Here is a 16,553-nt window from a genome sequence, read left to right on the forward strand (position 1 = left end):
GTGGAATTTAATTTCAGTTGATAAAATCTGGAATTGAAATCTCGTCTCCATGACGGATAACATTGATTGTTGTAAAAAAACATCTGGTTCATTAATATCCTTTAGGAAAGGAAATCGGCCACCTGATGTGGTCTACATGTGATTCCAGACCCACAGTAATGTAGTCAACTCTGAACTGCCCTCTGAAATGGCCTAGCAAGCCACTCAATTCGTGGGCAATTAGGATTGGGCAACAAATGCTGGCCTTGTCAGTGACACCACTTAATTACGAGGTTTTTTAAGTGCAATACAAGTGAAATAACTCCCAAGATGTTGAAAATCACCTCTTAAACAGTAAGCGCCCGCTCTCAGAAGAAGTGTTGTGAGAAACTCTCATTTAGGTAGGGCTGCAATTGTTCAGTTTCTGTCTTTGAAGGTTTCCCAGCCTGTCAGTTTCACTGAACAAGCACTTTTTGTGCTCCCACCTGTTTTACCCTGACGAGTTCCACATACCTTGAGGAAACCTGTACATCAGCTGTGTAAATTCTGGATGAGTTCCTTGGAGATTCAAATATTTTGATAACTGACCCCAACACCTCCAGGGGGAATTCCTGTTTGTCTGAAACCCGCCTGGGTTAAATTCAAAATTGAACAGGATTTCTGACCCAACAACGCCTTTTGGGCTTTAACTCCACCACTGCCCGGCAGCCCGGGGGTTTCCCGACGGCGTGGGGCTGCCCCACAATGGGAAACCCCATTGACAGCCGGCGTAACGGAGCATCCCGCCGGCGGGGTGAAACAGAAATGTGGCGCGGCGGGGCAGAGCATCTCGCCACCGGTGCAGCGCACCCCCGGGATTCTCAGTCTCGCCAGGCGACCAATGGGGTTTCCTATTGTGGGCAGCCCCACGCCGTCAGGAAATCCCCGGGCTTCCGGCGCAACGGAGAATCCCGACAGTGGAGAATACAGCCCTGTGTATTTCATATTTTTAGCAGAACCTTTTGTGAAGGATCACATACCCATATTCAAACAAGGAATGATATCTTCAGATGAAACAATGCCAATTTCTGCATTTCCTTGTTATTTTTATCTCCTGATTTAAATAAACCTGTTTTGTGGTTTTTAGCCTACGCTTTGTTTTCAGGAGACCAGCAGATCATAAAATGGCTTGGGATCAATCCAGCAGCTGAAAATCTTAATAAAGGCTTTTGTTAAATTTCTAGACATGTCACATCACCAGATAATGCTTACATAAAGTCACAATCAAGCTCATGAGAATCAAATGTTCGCTGCTGGCAATAAATAGCCTTTGGCTCTGAACACTTGGAAAATAACAACAAAAAGACAAAAATATAACAAGAAGTTTTATTTGTTGCACATGCAAGAATTTTCATATTAAACACAATCTTCTATGGTTCCTTGGTCTGATGAATTAGCTGATAGCTGCCATGGCGGCAGTGGGGAAAATACGATCTGTGGAGAGGACATAGAATCATTTTAGATTGTTACAGCTCATTACTGTACACTGACCTACAAGGAAAGTAAGCACGTGTATCATCTTAAGTGCTTTACTGGCAGTGATGTTAGCTACATGACATCATTAAAGCCATATTTTTTTTTCTCAAATCGAACTGCTTCTGAGAAAGTCAAATATGACATACATTCAGTAGAATGTATGGAAGTTTAAATTGAGGCCAGGTTCTGCATGTACCCTGAGGACACCTAGCTCTACCTCATCACTATTTATTTTCTGTGGTGCAGACTGCTTGCCTGGATGACCCGCAATTTCCTCCAGTGAATCACAGGAAAGACCAAAGCTATTGGGCAGGATTTTTTGTTGGCCGACGCCGGAATCGGGAAAGGCGATTGGGCGGAGAATCGGTTCCAACGGCAAAATTGCGACAGACGCCGATTTGACCCCAAATTGCAAAGCTCCAGCACCTCGACAGCGGCATCAATGCGTTCCGGAATGCGCGTACAGTAGACACCGTTTGCATCATTTGCGGGTACGACCCAGTATTCTCTGGGACTTCCGCAAATCTCCACCTCCAATGGGCCGCGTTCCCTATGGCGTGGTTCACTTGTGCTTTTAAAAATCGGGAAACTGGCATGGCGGCCGCTGAGGGAGAGAGAGGGGGTATAGAAAATGTCCAACATCGCCATAGTTTGCTGACAGTTTGCCGCTGGCCACGGGGCTTCTGCTAGGGCCGGGTGGGTAGTGGGGGATGGCCAGAAGGTGGGCTGAGGGGTCGGGGTGGATGGGCACAGAACACCATTGCCACAGCCAGGAAGGTAGCCATGCAGCTGGGCACACCGCTAACAGCCCACTTTGAACTTAGTGCCATGGGACATATCGGTGTCTCCCCAGGGCACTGAATAACGCATAAGCTGTATGGGCGCGCTCCAGCACAACCACTGCCATCTTGTTGGCTGGGATAAGTGTGTGGGAGGAGTCGTCATGTGTCCGTGCGACTACAGCTTGTCAGCCTCCTGAGTGTCAATCACAGATCCGGCAAATCAGGCACCGTTTTTCATTGGAATCGACTGTGTTCCATGCAGCACCGGTGCTAGCCCCTCAATAGTAGGAGAATCGGTCGAGGTGTGGCGCCAGTCTTTCTGTCGTGGAAGTCCCCGAATTGTGCGTTAGCGTCAACACTTTGTCTCAGAAACGGAGAATCCCGCCCAGTGTCTTTAGCCCTTGTAACAAACAAATCGTCACTGATTCTATCACTCCCTCTGGCCTCCATCTCTTGCTGGACCTAGGTGTTCTACTTGGTCCTGAGCTGAGTTTATGACCCAAAATCCTCTCCATTAAAAAGACTACATCCATAATGTTTTACGTATGCACCCGTGCCATAGTCAAAACTCTAACCTACGTCATGCCCCACTCACCCCTTGTCCTTGTTCTCGCTGATGTATATCGGCTTTCAGTGTATCACTGCCTCAAGCTTTATAATTTCCACCTCTAAAGAATTGCGCCTCACTATCTATGTAACCTTCTCCAGCTGGACAGTCCTGCAACAGCTGTGCGTTTCCCTAACTCTGGTTTTTCATCGCCATGCCTTCACCCATCTGGATCTTAAGCTCTGTCATCCCCTCCCTGAACCTCTGTGCTTCTGCTTCTCCATCATTCTGTCTTCCCTAAAGACCTGTCAGCTTTTGTCAAATTATATTACTGTGAAGCATTTTGGGATGTTTTCCCAAGCATGTTGTGGTTGGAATTTTAAATACCTATGATATACAGTTTTAGTTTGATTCCCAATGCCTTAAAACAATGCATGTCTGCTTTTAATGTAATATTTTAATTTCCCAATTACATTCATTCCTTTTATTCATTCATGAAACATGGCCTTGCTGGAATTTATTGCCCATACCAATTATTCCTGACAAGATGATGGTGAGCCACCTTCTTGAACCACTACAGTCCATGTTAGGGAGGGAGTTCCAGAATTTTGAACCAGTATTCATAGAATCACTACAGTGCAGAAGAAGGCCTTTTGGCCCATCATGTCACCACTGTCCCGCTGAAAGAGTACTCCACCCAAGGCCACTCCCCTGCCCTATCCCCGGAATCACTTAACCTAACCTAGACATCTTTGGACACCAAGGGGCAATTTAGCATGGCCAGTCCACCTAACCTGCACATCTTTGGATTGTGGGAGGAAGCCAAAGCATCCAGAGGAAACTCACACAGACATGGTGCAAAAGTGTAAACCTCGCAGCCACCCAAAGCCGGAGTTGAACTCGGGTCCCTGGCGCTATGAAGCAGCAGTGCGAACCACTGTGAAGGAATGGCGATATATTTCCCATGCAGGATGGTTTGTGACTTAGAGGGAAAACTGCTGGTGGTGGTCTACCCTTGTTCTAAGTAGTAGAGATTGTGAGTTTATATGCTGCTGTCAAAGAAGCCTTGGAAAGTTTCTGCAATGCATTTTGTAATTGATAACAATCTGCAGTAATGATGCACTGGTGGAGGAGCGTGTGAATGCTTAAGGTGGTGGATGAGGTGCTGATCACGTGGACTACTTTGTCCTAAATTATGTTAAACTGTTTGAGTGTTGTAAAAGCTGCACTCACTCAGGTAAGTGGAGAATATTCCTTCACACTCCTGACTTATACTTTGTAGATGATGGAAATGCTTTGGGGAGTCAGATGGTGAATTATTCTCTAGTATACCCTCAGACCTGCTTTTGGAGTTGCAGTAAATATATTGTATTAATTTCAATCAACATTTGTTATATATAGTACAATGTCTGTTTTTCTTTTACTTTTAGTTGTCAAGTGCTCTGAGCAATTTGGGCCCATTGAGAGTGATCTGGAAGGGTAAGAATATTTATTGCTTTGGGTTGGCATAACATTGTTTTGCAGTATTGATTTTCTCTCATTCTGGGATCTGTGCATTTTGATTAAAGAGAGGTGAGTCAGAAACATCTAAATACTTGTCTGGTTCTGCACAACAAGAGCACCAAACTGTATTTAACAGCACAAGTGATTAGAATAGATAATTGTTTTTTTCAGAAATGGCTGATTCCAGTGGCTGCATTCTGATTAAGCAGTTGTATGTTCAAATCTTTTTTTTGCAGATTATAGCAATTCATTTAATAATAAATAATGTGGTTGAACTTGTCACCAGTAAATATAACACCTGTTTCCAATAATGTGTTTATAGAATCTTAGAATGAACAGCACAGATGGAGGCCACTTGACTCATTACACCTGTGCCATTTCATTAGTAGAGCTGTTAATTCCACTTCTTTAGTGCCCATCGGACTGATAATATATTTTCCCTAAATGTTAACAAAGAAGGTAATTTTAGCTCAAATACTGACCAATTGCCCATTAACTCTTGCTAGCTCTTTAACAGAAAATACGAGGACCGGAAAGTTAAAAGATGATGTGCTGCACTATAATCAGCTGCTTAACTCTTTGTGGAAACAAAATGTGGGTAGTTCCCACCAAATACATTGCATATAACTGGGTGACCAAGGTCATGTTTGTGCTGTGACTGCATAAAACCTGCAAAAGTTTGATCAAATGTGTCAGTATTTAATTTCAAATAACATTTTTGATGTGTTGTTCCATTTTATCATGATTGTGGTCTTTTGGATCTCAGTTTATTATTGCTACACAATTGTTCTAATTATAATGGTTTACTTCCAGATCTCTTCTGTACAACTTTTTTAATGTATTTACTTGTTTGTTTGTGTGTTTGTTTTGTTTGCTTGTTTATTTATTTTTACTGTTTTTTAAATAAATTTAGAGTACCCAATTCATTTTTTCCAATTCAGGGGCAATTTAGTATGGCCAATCCACCTAACGTGCACATATTTGGGTTGTGGGGGCGAAACCCACGCAAACACGGGGAGAATGTGCAAACTCCAGACGGACTGTGACCCAGAGCCGGGATCGAACCTGGGACATCAGCACCGTGCGGCAGCAATGCTAACCACTGCGCCACCGTGCTGCCCTTATTTTGACTGTTTTAATAAAAAGATTTGGCCAATCCACTTAGCCTACACATCTTTTGGGTTGTGGGGGTGAGACCCATGCAGACACGGGGAGAATGTGCAAACTTCACGCGGACAGTGACCCAGGACTGGGATCGAACCGGGTGGCTCAGCGCCATGAGGCAACAGTGCTAACCACTGCACCACCGTGCTGCCCCCTCTTCTGTACAACTTGATGATGGATAAAGAGGGATCTGAGAGCAGCCTTGGGGTTCATTTTACTTTTTATGGGGATGTATCTGGACTTTTGGCTGCCCTCCTTCACCATGCACGGCAGGTCCCGCCACAATGGGGCCACAAAACCCCAGTCTTAGCTTATTGCACAATAGCAGTGAAAATACGACCCAAGGGGTTACTGCTTCTCCAATGACATATCTCAAATATTTCCTGTTACTTGACTAGAATGTTTAAAATCATGTGCGATATCACATGATTTTGAAAGGAATTATTTCTGAAAAGCAGAATGTGGTCATTCCAATATAGATAATGCTTAATAACATTTTCTAAATAATCCAAACACCTATTTATTTACTATTGCCAATATATTCCTCTGACAGTTAGAATGGAATGTGCAAACACGTATCAATGGTTTGACAATATAATCAGCTCAATATTGGGCATACTATGACCATGATAAACCTACATGGTCCCATATCAGCAAATTAGAAACAGGACAGCTCTGGTCTAATTAACATCTTAATGGATGTATTCATGCTTATGTGAATAAGCCATTTGTTTCTTTAAAAACATTTTTAATTATGCCTCCTTATCTTTCAGCAACAGTGTTGGATTGGAGCTTCAATTATAATACCATGAAGCTAGTTAAAATTGTTAAATATATGAATTACTGGAACATTTAGAAAGTGGTTATGATTACTGTGATAAAGATGTTACTAATAAATAGCAAGTGATGAACTGAAGTCGGGGGTACACCTGCTATTGTTTCGAGAAATAACAGATCAGAAAGCTCTGTCATCATATGCAGACATGCAGATAATGATATACAGACAGGCAGCTAAAGAACGCAGAGAACAGGACATGACCAATGAGCAGGCAGGACATTCGGAGATGGTATCTCACTATAAAAGGCACAAGGCACTCACACTCCGCCTCTTGCCACTGATGAACATCTACAGAGTGAGTCAGGGTGTATTTACAGTATCACACCTCCAGCATGTGGCTAAGAGCTAGTCTGGTTCAGTCAGACAGAGTAACCACATTTAGGTTAGCAGAGAGTCGAACTCAGAGAGAACTGTGCTACTGGTTCAATAAATCAGATTGAACTAACTTCAAGGTCTGGAGTATCTTTTGGTTACAGCTGCATCCAGTTGCAGCCTGTGTTATCCCAGAGTACATAACACAAGCCCAAAGTTATATTTTGTGAAATTCTGAAGATTGTGGCCAATTTAACAGGAATGTAGTCTCTCTTCCTGCATGTGAATATATCATCATCAATGACATTCATTCTACAGTACGAAGTCTTACAACACCACGTTAAAGTCCAACAGGTTTGTTTCGATGTCACTAGCTTTCGGAGCGCTGCTCCTTCCTCAGGTGAATGAAGAGGTCTGTTCCAGAAACACATATATAGACAAATTCAAAGATGCCAAACAATGCTAGGAATGCGAGCATTAGCAGGTGATTAAATCTTTACAGATCCAGAGATGGGGTAACCCCAGGTTAAAGAGGTGTGAATTGTCTCAAGCCAGGACAGTTGGTAGGATTTTGCAGACCAGATGGTGGGGGATGAATGTAATGTGACATGAATCCCAGGTCCCGGTTGAGGCCGCACTCATGTGTGCGGAACTTGGCTATAAGTTTCTGCTCGGCGATTCTGCGTTGTCGCGGGTCCTGAAGGCCGCCTTGGAGAACGCTTACCCGGAGATCAGAGGCTGAATGCCCTTGACTGCTGAAGTGTTCCCCGACTGGAAGGGAACATTCCTGCCTGGTGATTGTTGCGCGATGTCCGTTCATTCGTTGTCGCAGCGTCTGCATGGTCTCGCCAATGTACCACGCTTCGGGACATCCTTTCCTGCAGCGTATGAGGTAGACAACGTTGGCCGAGTCGCACGAGTATGTACCGCATACCTGGTGGGTGGTGTTCTCACGTGTAATAGTGGTATCCATGTCGATGATCTGGCACGTCTTGCAGAGATTGCCATGACAGGGTTGTGTGGTGCCGTGGTCACTGTTCTGAAGACTGGGTAGTTTGCTGCAAACAATGGTTTGTTTGAGGTTGCGCGGTTGTTTGAAGGCAAGTAGTGGGGGTGTGGGGATGACCTTGGCAAGATGTTCATCTTCATCGATGACGTGTTGAAGGCTGCGAAGAAGATGTCGTCGTTTCTCCACTCCGGGAAAGTACTGGATGACGAAGGCTACTCTGTCGGTTGTGGACCGTGTTTGTCTTCTGAGGAGGTCGGTGCGGTTTTATGCTGTGGCGCGTTGGAACTGTCGATCGATAAGTCGAGCGCCATATCCCGTTCGTACGAGGGCATCTTTCAGTGTCTGTAGATGTCAGTTACGCTCCTCCTCGTCTGAGCAGATCCTGTGTATACGGAGGGCTTGTCCATAGGGGATGGCTTCTTTAATGTGTTTAGAGTGGAAACAGGAGAAGTGGAGCATTGTGAGGTTATCGTGGGCTTGCGGTAAAGCGAAGTGCGGAGGTGACCGTCCTTGATGGAGATGAGTGTGTCCAAGAATGCAACTGATTTAGGAGAGTAGTCCATGGCGAGTCTGATGGTGGGATGGAACTTATTGATGTCATCATGTAGTCATTTCTGTGATTCTTCGCCGTGGGCCCAAAGGAAAAAAATGTCATCGATGTATCTGGTGTATAACGTCAGTTGAAGGTCCTGTCGGTCTTGTTCAAACTTAAGCATGAAGATGTTGGCATATTGAGGTACGAATTTGGTCCCCATGGCTGTTCCGTGCGTCTGGATGAAGAACTTGTTGTCGAAGGTCAAGATGTTATGATCCAGAATGAAGTGGATGAGTTGCACAATTGCGTCTGGAGATTGGCAGTTTAAGTGTTCGGTACTGAGGCTGTTGCAGCAATGCCGTTGTCATGGGGGATGCTGGTGTAGAGTGCCGAGACGTCCATTGTGACGAGGAATGTTCTTGGTTCAACTGGTCCATGGGTGCTGAGTTTCTGTAGGAAGTCAGTCGTGTCGCGACAGAGGGTGAACTGTAGATGTGGGGGGAGGGGAAGGGGAAGCAAAGAGGAGAAAGGGAAGGAAAGGTGGATAAGATGGTTAAATATATATTAAGAAAGACAAGGAAGAAAGAAATGGTAAAAGACACTTAAAATGAAATGGGATGAAAACAAACGGGTCGAGGTGGGGTACAGCTAATCATCTGGAGTTGTTGAATTTGATGTTGAGACCAGAAGGCTGTAGCATGCCTAACCGGAAGATGAGATGTTGTTCCTCCAGTTTTGCGTTGGGCTTCACTGGAACATTGCAGCATGCCAAGGACAGACATGTGGGCATGGGAGCAGGGTCTTTTGTTAAAATGGCAAGTAACGGGAAGGTCAGGGTCCTGAATGCGCACAGACCGAAGATGCTCAGCAAAGTGATCACCCAGTCTGCGTTTGGTCTCTCTGATATAGAGGATGATGTGGAGATGCCGGCGTTGGACTGGGGTGAGCACAGTAAGAAGAGACCACATTGGGAGCAACGTATGCAATAGACCAAATTGGAAGAGTTGCAAGTGAAACGCTGCTTTCCCTGGAATGAGTGTTTTGCGCCTGGGATGTTAAGCATGGAAAAGGTAAAGAGGCAGGTGTTACACCTTCTACGATTGCATGGGAAGGTGCCATGGTGATGGGAGAGGTATTGGGTATGGTGGAGGAGTGGACTAGATTATCTCGGAGGGAACGGTCTCTGCGGAATGCTGGAGTTGGCAAAAATGGCGGAGGATTATGCTTTGCATACGGAGGCTGGTGGGATGAAATGTGAGAACTAGGGAGGCTGCATATGGAGGCTGGTGGGATGAAATCTCAAAGATAGCATTGCATTGTTGGCGATGCTACCCTAGGAATTGGATTCCGACTAAAATGGGGAATCTGGATCCAGTGTACCTAATGATGCTGATGGCAGGACCATGAAAAATTGGACTGCTGGTCTCATTACAGTCACACCCAGAGGCAACTCACTTGGGCAGCTAGGGGAGTGAAGGGGGAGTGTGGATTGGCCAACTGAGATGAGAGCTCGAGTCAGAATGAGAGACATGTGGGGCCAGCAGCAGTCCTAGTTTTAATTTGGAATCAGGAAGAGTTACTCTCTTCTGAAGCACCTTCAGGTGTGAACTGGACAAGCATACTCTTCAGTAAATGCTGTGCTATCAAATTTGTCGGGTGCTATCTTTCAGCTGAACTGTTATACTAAGGTATTTCTAACTTCTCAAGTGAAAGTACAAAATTCCATAGTAATTTAAAGTTGATTAAGTTTTCCTGATGAGCTGGCCAACGTTTATCTCTCAAACATTACAACCATTTATCACATTGTAATTAGAGCAAAATTGAACCATAAAATAGAACCATAGAATTCAGTGCAGAAGGAGACCTTTCGGCCCATCGGGTCTGCACTGACCCTCTGAAAGAGCACCCTACCATTGGATATTAAGGGGCAATTTAGCATGGCCAATTGCTGCTATATTTACTTGCTATAAATATGGCAGTTAATAAGGTCGCCTTTCTTAATCCTAATTATGAGTATGCTTTCACAGTCGCCAGGTATCTCTCGATACCGCCACAAGGTTCAACCGAATACCGATCAAAGAGCCAATACACCAGTTAGTTAGTTCAAAGTCAATATTACTTTATTTACACACAGTATGATTTACTCATGAACAATAACATGACAAGCTAAACTATATCTATCACTAACACCTATACTTAACTTCGGGTGCCCACTTAGGTCAGAGGAACAATGGCCGTTGTTCGGATCTGAGGCTGTTGGGTTCGAAGAGGTAACAGGAATACAGCTAAGGTATTCTGTCTGGTAGCGAGTGTTGAACTTGAACTTACTTACTTCTGGTGGTGAAGGTGGAAGGGTCTCTCCGCTCGAGAGCCAAATCCAAGAGACTGAACCTTTGCCGGGGGTTCCTTCTTCTAACCGGAGGGGCTTTGCATGCTTTTCGACGGGCCTTAAACTTGGTCCCAATTAATTGGGCAGCTTCTTGATTACTGCCATCGATCTAAGCCAATAAAGGGGCGGGTGCCTTGATGGCTGGGCGTGTCCTAAGTGGCCGTTGGCCTTGCTTTGTTTGTGTCTTCTTGCTGGGGCAGTGGCGCCAGAATGTCTGGGACAGAATCGGCACCTGAGCACTAGTTCTTTGTTTCTCGGAGATGGGCCATCAATATGTAAATCGGCCCAGAGTTTCGGTTCCGTCTGCAGTCTGTCTTCCAAATATACATTCAGGCTCTGTGCCTGCTTGTTGCTTTGCATTGTCCATTTTTTCCTGTATGCTCTGCAAGTATCCATTTTATATACTGGAAGTGGTCATCCCAGATGGCTACACAATCTACCTAACCTGGACAGATTTGTGAGAGGGAACCGGAGCACCCAGAAGAAACCATACAGACACGGGGAGAAAGTGCAAAATCCAGACAGACGTTCACCCACGGATAGAATTGAACCCGATCTGTGGCACTATGACGCAACCATGCTGCCCATGAGACCATGTACGCAAATTCTTTGGTGGCTCCCTTTGAAAGTAAACAATTGACTGTTAATTGGTTTGGAGTAGCCTGAGGACATGGAATGTACTATTTAAATACAAGTTCTTTCCCATTGTAGAATCATAGAATGGTTTCGCACAGAAGAAAGTCATTCAGCAGCTTTCTTCAAGAGCAGCTCAGTTAGTCCCACTCCCCCACTCATTCCTGGTAGCCTGAATTTTTTTTCTCTTCAGATAATTATCCAATTTGACAATTGAATCTGCCTCTAACACTCTCTCAGAGTGCTCACAATTCACTTTGTAAACATTTTTCAAAAGAATTAAACATAATAATTCTAAACTGCAAGTCATGTATGATTTTCTTTCTCTTATAAATTGGGACTTTTAAAATTCTACTTCAGAAAGCTTGCAGTTAAAATTTCATTGCTTTTTAACTTTTTGGACTGAGCAAAATAATAATAGAATTCTGCCAATAATAATATTCTGCCATTCTTTGTAAATCAGAGCTAAAACTTGAATTGTTACTGGATGTGCAGGTAGTGAATGTAAGACTTCTTAAATGATTGAAGTACAAATATTAAGTCACAAGGGCTTGCTGGCTGATAAAATAGCCAGGATGTATGAGTCAGAGGCTGGAAATTCAAATCCCACTCCAGGATTTGGGCAAACAAAGAGACTTCAGGCAATAGTTGAGGATGAGTTCCATAATCGGAATTAACGCCATTCAGATGAGATATTAAATTGAGGCTCTCTATGCTGTGTTGGGTATATGTAATATCCCGATCCCTCACTCAAATTATCTTGATGCCCTGGCAAAGTATTTATCCCTCAAGAAATGTTGCTGAAACATATTGGGTGGGTTTCTCCAGCCAGCAGCATGTTTCTCGGGATGTGCCATTTGCTGGCAGCGGGATTCTTGTCAATAGGATTTCCCATTGAAGCCACCCCTTGCCGCTGGGAAATCCGTGAGCGGGGGTGCACTCCCAACAGCTGGAGAATTCCAGCCATTAATCTGGTGTATAATCTCATTGCAGTATTCAAAGCCTACTCTGTGCAAATGTTTTTTTTTAAATTTAGTGTACCCAATTCATTTTTTCCAATTAAGGGGCAATTTAACGTGGCCAATCCCTGCACATCTTTGGGTTGTGGGGGCGAAACCCACGTAAACCCGGGGAGAATGTGCAAACTCCACATGGACAGTGACCCAAAGCCGGGATCAAATCTGGGACCTCGGTGCTGTGAGGCTGCAGGGCTAACTCACTGCGCCACCGTGCTGCCCTATTGTGTGCAAATTGGCTGCTAGATTACAACAGTGACGCCACTTGAATTATTTGATTTTAGGAAGCATGCAACTTGATATTTTCAAACAAGTCTGTGATGTTCGCGGATATCCTTGTGCCATGGGACATGGAAGTGATGTTGATTTATTCAAAAGATGTTTGAAGAAAAACAAAAATTGATATTCACTAATTGTATAAAAAATGTTTTTTCTCTTGTTCTGCTTCCTGCATTTAGATCATAGCTGCCTTCCTACTTCAATGTCACTTTTCTTCCATTGAAAATGTGTAGCTATCTGGGCTGTAGATTCTGTATCCTCTTCATATTGGCAGACAGAAGGTACTCTCATTCCTCCTGAGACTGTTGTTCATATAATAACACTACTTTTGTGGACTAGCAGAGTTCTGCCAATGGAAGCACTTCCATTAAGAACATCCAAGTACGAATATTGTTGAGACTGAGATTCTAACTTAGGCACCAAGAATGGGAGATGAGTGCTTCACAACACAGCACCATGATTTGGTAGTCTGATAATATTGAAGTATTCTGGAGGGATCTCTGATTTCCACTGATCAGAACCTCTCTGAGAAAAGTGTTTCATTCCTTTGGTAAGCAGACCAAAACTATTCACAGTATTCTGCTCTTAGTAGTACATAAGAATCCTCCAAACTAGTTAAATACACATTATGGTCTGTAAGGCTAATGTAATTAATGTGTAGTTCTTTTCGCAGCATTGAATTTATAATCGCACCAAATAATAACATGCCAAAATGCCATTTCCTAGTCTTTGATTTTTGTAGCTTTAACTAAATTATAGTGCTCCTGCATCTTGCTTGTCAAATACAAATCAGTTAAATTTGCTTCAGAAAAACTTTAATTATTTTGTGCTCACAGCAGATAGGTTCCTACAGTATGCACTAAACATTGTAAATGTATATTATAACCATCAAATTATATTATTATGAAAATTAAATCAACATTTGTGAATAGGAAATGTTTCAAGCACAAACACCTTCAACACTTGAGTGACAGTGACTTAAATGAACAGGTTGTTACTAATTTAAATGTTTTCTGTCTCCCACTGGCTAATTTGTTTTCAAGTATCAAATGGGAGAAAATTGAATATGATTCAAATAAAAGTGGGTTGAACAAAACCTTCCTTTCTATTGATTTTGAAAAGCTGTTTTTGACGATATGAAGAGTATTTTGCATTACCATTGCGAGAGATTGTGGAGGGGCTAAAAGTGAAACAAATAAACAGGTTCACTTTGAATCGTGCTGCTTATTCCCACAAGTTCTTCTTTTATTGCTGATAAAGTGGATTGCAAGAAACTTGCACTATTAAAATTCTCCGAACAACTGTTTTTTTAAAATTAAAATTGAATAAGTTGAAAATGTCTTACTTTTTCTAGTTGAGTGATCAGAAATTACTAATTCCCACCCCTCTGTAAATGAAGCCCTAAACTAGTTACTGCCCTCACTGAAACACCTCCAAAAAACTGAAAGTAGTCATGTAGAATAACTGATATCCTGCCACAATAGGCCTTCAGACATCCAGCACTCAATTTTCTGGAAATATGACTTTACTGAGTAGCATTTTTTAATTCAAGGAAAATTATTTCAACTTGTCAGAATCTCAGGCAACCACTATAGTTCCAGTTTTATTCCCAGTGTTTGCTGTCATGATCTTTGTTTGGTTTCACTGATAATTTAAGACATAGGGTGCGATTTAACAAAACAAAAACAGAATAGCAGAGTGTTACTCGGCCTCTGCAATTCGGAGAACAACCCTTGCTATCAAACGGGAGTTTGCATTTTTTGCGGCCTTGTGATGATAGGTAGACTATCATCCGTATGTAATATGAGTAAATAATCAACATCTCATTATGTATTACAAGTGATATGTTTTACTGTTGTAATTCTAGCATCCGACCAGCAGGTGGGGCGAGTATGCAGCCATGGGACCCGGATACACCATGTGTTCCATCAGAAGGTTTTTGTAAGGAGTTGATAACAGTTGCATATAAGAGTAGCTCTGGAGTATCTCAGTGTAAGTTAGGGTTAGACATTTATTTCTAACTGTTTCCATCTTCGACATTTTAATTATTCATTAGTCTAGTGATAGTAATAAATAACTTTGTTTATCAAACAAAGTCGAATGTTCTTTGTTCACACATGTGATGCCACATCATAGCCCTGCTGCCTCAGGGCGCCAAGGTCCCAGGTTCGATCCCGGCTCTGGGTCACTGTCTGTGTGGAGTTTGCACATTCTCCCCGTGTTTGCGTGGGTTTCGCCCCCACAGTCCAAAGATGTGCAGGGTAGGTTGATTGGCCACGCTAAATTGCTCCTTCATTGGAAAAAATGAATTGGGTACTCTAAATTTATTTTAAAAAAGAAAACAAGAATGAATGATCCGAAGAACAGGACAAACAGGAGCTTGAAACACATGGAAAGAAATCCAATGAGCCAAAAAACGCTGTTCTTGAGCGGCAAACAAAATACAACTGGCACAGTGTAGCATATCATGGCCTCATGAAAGAAATTGCTGAACTTTTGGAATTGAAACAGCACCATGAGCTATCAATGAAGGAACTGGAGAGGACACGAGCTTTGCTAAGGGAGGAGAAGAGGGAACTAGAAACCCTGCAACTTGCCTCTCAGTTTCAACAAGTAGATATACTACACCAGAAACAGCTTATTGAGAAGGGATTGGCAAGCCATAAACCAATGGAACACAAAGATGAACTCCCTTCAGCACAGTATTGAGTATCTAGAGAGAGAGAGAGAAAGAGAAATGCCTTGAATTGGAGAACAAACTTATTCAGTCTAAAAAAGCATTTGAAGCAAGTGAAGACAAAAACAGAAATGCTGTGTTTAAACTGCAGAAGCTACAAACTGAGATAGGTGAATTGCATCAGGAAATCAAGTATCTGAACATCCAGAAGGAAGAGCTAACTAGAAAGACAGGAGATATGGAAACCTGCCTGCAAGAAAAAAGGCAGAGCTGCAAGTGGTGATGGATAATCTCAGAGATACCAAAGGACAGCAGCTCCGTGCAAAGAACAGCACACTCAAGCAACTAAAGGAAATGCTGAGAGGGCAGACTGACTATGAAGAGGTTGAAAAAGAGCTGAGGATTCTGAAATCGATGGGAGGTGTAGCATCAGAAGGACCTGGATCACAGGACACATCCAAAACCCTGGAAGTGCTTCTGCTGGAAAAGAACCGCTCATTGCAACCTGGAAATGCAACTCTGTGAATCACCAACAGTTACCTTAGTGATCCTGTTCCAGCGTTAGATCTAGGACAACAGCTCCAGCTCAAAGTCCAGCGTATGCAAGATATAGAAACCGAGAATCAGAAACTGCGGGACACACTTGAGGAATACAACAAGGAATTTGCAGAAATCAAGAATTAGGAAGTAAAAATAAAAGCACTGTGAGAAAAAATCAACGCGTATGAGCAGACCTTGAGCAGCAAAGCAGAAAGCCTTGCTCTTGGGAAAGAGCAAATATTATGGAATTACTTCACAAAAAAGGACAGGAAGTTGCCGAAGACTCAAACCTTTTTGGCCTCCAAATTTGAGGAGGCTGATCACAAGGTCCAAGTTTTACAGACAGCCCCGGAATCAACTGCCAAAGTGGATGAAGATGAAATTATCAGGGCAGATCTGGAAAGAGCCAATCAGAGGGCAGAGGTGGTTCAAAGCGAGACAGAGACCTTACATGAGCAACTTTCCTCAGCTAACAAATCCCTGTAGCTAGCCACCCAAATCCAGAAAGCTCCTATACAAGCCATCGAAATGTTAACACAATCAAGTCAGGAAGTTGAACAGGCAGCAAAAGAGCATGAGGTAATACAATTAGTTGAGGATGTACAGGCAAACCTTTTTTTAAAAATGTTGTTATTGGGTTTGTACATGATATGAATACAGGTATATATTATATAGAAAAACCAAACACATGGAAAGTACGAAACAGGAAAGTGGCCTTCCCCCTCCCTTCTATTTTTTCTTTTTACAAAACTTGGTGGAGGGGTCACCCGGGTGATGCCTCTAACGCTATTTGCATTTCTCGATGCAGTTGCCTCGGCCTTGGCCATTTTTCATA

At 43.1% G+C, this 16,553-nt stretch overlaps 1 protein-coding gene across 4 annotated transcripts in view; it reads left to right on the plus strand.

The window, feature by feature from the left end:
• The window catches only part of LOC140388348 (bis(5'-adenosyl)-triphosphatase-like), a 1,872,387-nt gene that overhangs the window by 95,405 nt on the left and 1,760,429 nt on the right, over positions 1-16,553 (plus strand). For all 4 annotated transcript variants that reach the window (XM_072472372.1, XM_072472370.1, XM_072472371.1 and 1 more), the window contains exon 2: positions 4,254-4,302. The gene's annotated coding sequence lies outside the window, so the exon portion shown is untranslated. The remainder of the gene's footprint in view (positions 1-4,253; positions 4,303-16,553) is intronic.

Source organism: Scyliorhinus torazame, chromosome 13, assembly GCF_047496885.1.
Source record: "Scyliorhinus torazame isolate Kashiwa2021f chromosome 13, sScyTor2.1, whole genome shotgun sequence".
NCBI lineage: Eukaryota > Metazoa > Chordata > Chondrichthyes > Carcharhiniformes > Scyliorhinidae > Scyliorhinus > Scyliorhinus torazame.